Source organism: Apodemus sylvaticus, chromosome 23 (genome assembly GCF_947179515.1).
Source record: "Apodemus sylvaticus chromosome 23, mApoSyl1.1, whole genome shotgun sequence".
NCBI lineage: Eukaryota > Metazoa > Chordata > Mammalia > Rodentia > Muridae > Apodemus > Apodemus sylvaticus.
In genome coordinates this window covers 57,601,610-57,608,667 of record NC_067494.1, presented here as the reverse complement: position 1 = coordinate 57,608,667, position 7,058 = coordinate 57,601,610, and positions in this window count along the sequence as shown.

Sequence of the window (7,058 nt, the reverse complement as noted above, 5' to 3'; positions counted from 1 at the left end):
AATAGCCATAAAAGCCACTATTACCCTGGCAGGTCAGGCCAAGCAAGTGAGTGCGAGCATTGCTAAAACAAACTCTTCATCCTTGCTGAAGCCACCTTTCAAACATTTACAAAATATTTAAAATAGCCCTGAGGCTTAACTCTAAATTTAAAGTAAGGAAAACCGCTAGCTTCATCACCTACTTTGGACTGCCTTAATCTAGGAAATATTCCCAGGAACAACAAAAAAGAACAGCTCCCTCTCCTCTCCCACCGCATCGCTGCGGTCCCCACGCGGGCCGTGCCTGGGCCCCTTTCCCAGCCGCCACTCGGGGCTCTGAACAGGCCTGCAAGTTGGGAAAGCTGCCGCGGGATCCGGCAGCTCCGTGTATCCCGGGTCCCCGCGTCCCGCGCCCTCCCCGAGGGCACCGGGTCCCCAGAGTCCCCGACTGCCCGCCGCTCACCTAAGGCGCCGGGAAGCCCTCGCTCCCGTCCGCCCGTCCGCCCGCAGCCGCCTCGAAAACTTGGGGCCCAGTTGAGGGGTGGGGGTGGATTTCGGGAGCGCCGCCGGCTGCCCGCCTCCTCGCGCCGCGGCGCTAGAGGAGAACGCGGCCCGCCGCGGCCCCGGGGCGTCCCGCCCGGCTCTGTCCCTACCCAGTGCAGCCGCAAGCGGAGAGGAGAGTTGGTGGAAACTTCTTACCTTCTCGGCGTGCTGGTGGTCAAGTGCAGCCCCCGCCTCTTGGTCTCCTCTTAGCGGCCGCGCCTGGACCCGCCCCTCGGCCATCTCAGCTCTCCGCTCCACCTACTCCCTCCCCGCCCGGCCGCTCGGGGCCGCGCTCGCCGCCCGCGCCACTCCCCACCCGCCCGCGCGCCCTCGCCGCGGCCCCTCGGCGCTCAGGTGATGGATTTACACCCGCGCCCAGGGTCGCGCTCCCTCCCTCGAGCCCATGCTCTGAGTTGTCCCGCTCCTCCCCGGGCCGAGGGAGAAAAGAAAAAAAGGGAGCGGGGCTGCCTGCGAGGCGGGGTGCTCGCAGCGGCACAAGTTTCAGCTTAAACTACTGCTCTTGTTGTGCAGGCCTCCCTTAAAACCTACAATCACTTCTGCATTTTCTCTTGACTCTGTAACTCCATTCATGGCTTCTATCGCTTCATTCCTGTACTAATTTGCTAAAACTTTCTTCTAAATGAGAGTTGAAGTAACTCAAAAAGGATGCACAGTTGCATTAATAGTTACAATTATAGGTAATATTTACTAAGTACCTACTCGTGGAAAATCCTTATAATTTTCTTTAAATGCCATCTCTTTATAACAAATATAGAATCAGTCATTGCTGTACTTGTTTTATGGGTATGGAAGGTTTGAAAATTCAAACTTTTCTTTATGTACATTTTAGCAGGTTCGTGTTGAGGCAGATAGCATTTGCAAACCCCAGCCTGTGAATCCACTTGCCCTGAACTACTTTGGATATTAGCATTTAAATCTGATCATTATGCCTTATGCCTGCATATTGAGAATAGTAAGAATATTGAGAAAGTTAATCGAAGACTAGGTTGCATAAATATCCACCCAGCAAAGGTTGCCATTCACTTATGTATGCCCATAATCTCATTAAATTTAACAATCTGCTTTCACTTAAACTCTCTCTTAACTGACCTAGGCCCACAGAGAAAGGTTCCATTTAAATGCATTCTTATTTTAGGGCCGGCCTGGTGGTACATAGTTGTAATCCCACAAATCTGGGAGGTGGAGGCAAGAGAGTGTCAAATTCAAGGCTAGTAGTGTGGGCTGTGTAGTAAGACCCTGCCTCAAACACATCAAACACAAAAGTCTTGACTTAAACTGGACCATTGTGGTCCCCACTGGGGGACAAATGTTGTCCTATACTATGGTTGTTTACAGTGTATAGGATATGGGGCAGTACAAGAGAAGTGTCATCAAAAGAAGACCCGAGCATGGATTTATAGTAAATCTAGGGAAATGAGATATTCTTATGCTCAGGGAATAAGCAGAGGGACCCAGTAAGATGTCAGTAACAAGGGCTGATTCTAGATAGAAAAAAAAGTGTTGTTTAAAAAAAGTGTTTGAGAAGTGATGGGGGAAGAACAGAAAGTTATAGAAAATAGCAGTTACTTCTCAACCTGTTCTGAAGAATGAACATGGGAAAGTTAATAAAAAAACACAGATTTCTGGGCACCTCCCCGCCCTTTTCAAAGGAAGAAATATAGATTTTCATGCCTCTTAAATTAATAAATGTAATTTTAGTTTTGAAAATGATTTATACAAACAGGCTTGAGTTATGCTACAGGAAAATTTGTGGGAATTGCAGAATCTTACTGTACTGGATGGCTTTATGTCATTTTGACACAAGTTAAAGTCATTGGAAAGGAGGGAACCTCAATTAAGAAGATGCCTCCATAAGATCTGGCTATAAAGCATTTTGCTAATTAGTGATCAGTGGGGGAAGGCCCAGTCCATTGTGGGTGGTACCATTGCTGGGTTGGTGGTCCTGGGCTCTATAAGAAAGTAAGGTGAGCAAGTCGTGGGGAGCAAGCCAGTAAGCAGCATCCTCTATGGCATAGGATCTTCTGCCTCCAGCTCCCTGCCTTTGTGAGTCCCTGCCCTCATAGCTTTTGATGATTGTACTGTTAGATTGACTGAACTGTGAGCAAAACAAAGCCTTTCCTTCCTAAGTTGCTTTGACCATGGTGTTTCACCACAGCAATAGTAACCCTAACTCACCATATTTGAACATGTTTCAGAGTGACATTGTATAAGTCTTACTTATGAAATTGTGTATCTTATCATGAACAGCTGCAACCTAAGCAGACATAAGGCCTGGATCCCAGCCCCAGAACTGCCCAAACTGAAACAAACAACACAATGAACTAACTTAGTAACATGTAAAAAGAAAGAAATCTTATTTGTTTCTGGGTGAACGTGTGCTTATTTGCATGATTCTGTTCTAGGTTATCATACAAACTATCTCTTAGTAATTTCTTAAGTGAAAATAATGAAAACATTTTGAAGATGGTACATATATACATATATACATATATATGTACATATACACACATATACATACATACAAACATACATGTGTATACACACACACACAGACACACACACACTCACACACATTGATTTTCTGAGACTAGGTTTCTCTATGTATTATATATTATATATTATGTATGTATGTATTATATATTATATATTATGTATTATATATTAAAGTGGCATGAGACATTTAGTGTTCTCCCAAAGAACCTGGGTTCTGTTCCCAGCACCCGTTTCAAGGTTGTTCACAACAGTCTGTAACTCCAGCTCCAGAGAATCTGATACCATCTTTTTTGGCACGTAAGACATCTCCACCCATGTGGTGTACATAGACATAACCAAAAATAAATCTTTCCCAAAAAATGTCTTATGCAATCTGACACAATCCAGGTATCCAGAGGGGACAGGTAAAGTGACAATACTAAACAGCCAGACACAAATACAATAAAGTGCCAGATTTAATGGTATATGCCTTTAATTCCAGCCCTTGAGACACAGAGACAGAGGCAGACAAAGGCTGATGATGTCTATGTGTTCCAGACCAGCCACCTAAGGATAGTTAGACCCTGTTTTAAATTTTAAAAAAAAAGGAAAAAAATTAAATCCTGGCCCCCAAGAGTATTTAGTATCCATTCCTTTATTATTTTCCTTACTTTTCTTTAACTGTATAGTTCGCTGAAGTATATAAACACTGTGTCTGGTTAATCTTATTATATAATTTTTAAATTTTATTTGAAATATTTTATCATACAAATCATGTACTATAATAAAATCATAAAATTAAAAAATAGTTGGGCATATCATTATATATACATGCCATAATATTCAGTAAAGATGCCATTTGAAATAAATATAAAGAATGAACGTTTTCAATCTAAGTCTTGACCAAAGTCTAGTGGCCTAAAAGTTTGAGGGTTGCTTAACTTGGATTTAAATTCTATTCAACTGTCATTTTATAATAAGAGATATAGTAGGGTTTTTTTTTTATTTGTTTTGGTTTTTGAGACAGGGTCTCTTTATATAACCATGGCTGTCATGAAACTCCCTATGTCAATCAGGCTGGCCTCAAACTCAGAGATCCTTCTGCCTCTGCCTGTCAAGTGCTGGAATTAAAGAAAGGCATGTGCCACCATCCCTGGCCCTCTTTTTTAAAGAGTTATTTATTTTACACACACACACACACACACACACACACAGTTGCTGTCTTCAGACATACCAGAAGAGGGCATCAAGATCCCTATTACAGATGGTTGTGAGCCACAATGTAGTTGTTGGGAATTGCACTCAGGACCTCTGGAAGAGCAGTCAGTGCTCTTAACTGCTGAGCCATTTCTCCAGCCCTCTCTTGGACACTTAAAAAGAGATTTAAAGAATTAAGTAGGCAGGTCTAGGACAGAGTACTTGCCTAGGAAGCACAAAGTCTTCTGTAACAATGCACAATAAATACATAGTAAATAAAAGTTTCTTCAGTCATAGCACCAACAAGCATTTGGTATTACATTGCTAGTGCTTGGAAAAACAAACAAACAAACATCTCCAGATTTACCAAGACTTGTTTATGCCTCTAATAGTCACCTATTATACAACTCTCATCTTACAGGGGAGTATCTCTTGCTGATCTTCAAAGCATGACAGCAGAGGTGGCTTCAGTATGTTGACACACAAGTAAAAATAGAACAGATTTCAGGGACTCAAAATGAAAAAGGCAGAGGAAGAATATAACAAAACCACAAAATGGAGATGACTCTTCACATAATTTGCATTTAAAGTGCTGAATAACTCAACTGTACCTTTTAAATAAGTTTTACTAAAAGTAACACCTATTACTGATATTTCAACAATATAGAGTTCAGAATTGCTTGTCAATACAACTTTTAATTTTACTTTTAATTACATGATTTTTATGTGTGCTTGTACATGTGCAGCATACCACAGTCAGAGGACAACTTGCAGGAATAGTCTCTCCTCCTATCATCAAGTAAGTTCAGGGGATCAAACTCAAATCATCAGATATAGTTACAAATGCCTTTACCTGCTAAGTCATCTCATTAGTTCAACACAATTTAGTCTTTATAAATTGATTTTATACCATTAATCTGAAGACTAATTTTAACTCTCATGGATGCTTTCTACTTTCTCAAAGGCTTTACATGAATATTTTTATACTAATTCAATAAACACTAAATATTAATAATGATAGTTCACAATAAGTATATATACTAAATACATGAATTAGACAGCCAATCATGCTCAGGTCCCACTGTTCATCATAGATGAATTGCTGCAGTAAGTTTTCATAAGTAAAGCTTGCAGTTTTGACAAGAACCAAAGTGAATACAATGAGGAAGATAAGGAAGCAGAGGTGAAGGATAAGGAGAAACAAAAATGTCTGAGGGAGGGCTGGAGAGATGGCTCAGCAGTTAAGAGCACTGACTATTCTTCCAGAGGTCCTGAGTTCAATTCCCAGCAACCACATGGTGGTTCACAACCATCTGTAATGAAATCTGATGCCCTTTTCTGGTGTGTCTGAAGAGAATGACAGTGTACTCACATACATAAAATAAATAAATCTTTAAAAAAGAAGATTTAAAAAAGAATGTTTGAGGAAAAAAAAAAACACTGAGAATGCTAATTTGACTAGAAATTCTATTATCCAAAAGATTGCTTAGGTGCTGGAGAGATGGTTCAGTGTTAATAGCACTAACTGACCTTTCAAATAACCACAATTCAATTCCCAGCACCCATAACTAGCTATGTAATTCCAGTACCTGGGAATCTGATGACCACTTTTGGACTCCAAGAGTGAATATAAAACTTATTTACAATATAATGTGCCAGTAGCCCAAAACAAGTATTCCTTTCCTAACATTCCCAAAAGAGATTAAAATTAAACGGATTCTTTTAAATGACATTTTGTTCTGTTTTGTTTTGTTTTGTTTTGTTTTTCAAGACAGGGTTTATCTGTACCTGAAACTGGAAATCCACCTGCCTCTGCCTCCCAAGTGCTAGGATTAAAGGCATGCACCACCATTGTCAGGCAAAATTAAACAGATTCTTATCACTACAATTCATTTAGCATATATTTACTTAGTATCTACAATATGCCAAGTTCTACAAATACATTGTAATAAAATGTAGTAGTTATTAATGCTGCTGTTAACAGCTAAGGTTATCTTACTGGGCCTCAACATAATTGTGACTAGGTGTGTGGGTAACATAACACTGTGACTAGATGCAATTAACCCCGTAAAACTCACAATGCATCAAACTCATTTGTAGTCAAGAGTATTTAAATTACTGTGCAGGAGCTTCCAGAAAGCTCTACCAACATTTCAGATGATGGTTACTCTGTTACTCAGTAATATCATGGATTAGAGATGCTTGCCAACTTTAACAAATAAAGAATCCCCTGTGTTTGAAGCCATTGAGATCTTAAGGTTATTTGAGGTTTCTCAAAACTTTTTGGGTTTTTTTTTGTTTGTTTGTTTTTGGTTTTTTGTTTTTATTTTTTGTTTTTTGTTTTTTTTTTTGTTTTTTGTTTTTTTTTTTTTTTGAGATAGGGTTTTTCCGTGTAGCCTTGGCTGTTCTGAAACTCTGTAGACCAGGCTGGCCATGAACTCAGAAATCTGCCTGCCTCTGCCTCCCAAGTGCTGGGATTAAAGGTGTGCACCACCACCACCACCACCACCACCACCACCACCACCACCACCCAGCTTGCCTTTTTGATTTTTTAAGGTTTGTAAGTCCCACACCCTTTCCTGAGCATTTATAAGTAGTTACCAATTGCTGGAGGAGGGCTTCATGAAATTCCACCTCCTCTCTGAGGATTCATAGGCAGTTAGTGGTTGCTGGAGAATGGTGAAACATTTTCTTCAGTGGTGTAACCACTGGTAAGATATCTATGCTCCTGTAAGTAACACTGGTACATACATACAAATATACATACAGACAGGCAGACAGACAGACAGACAGACAATCAATACAAGGTGCTGAAGAGATGACTCTGCAGTTAAAAATGCTGGCTG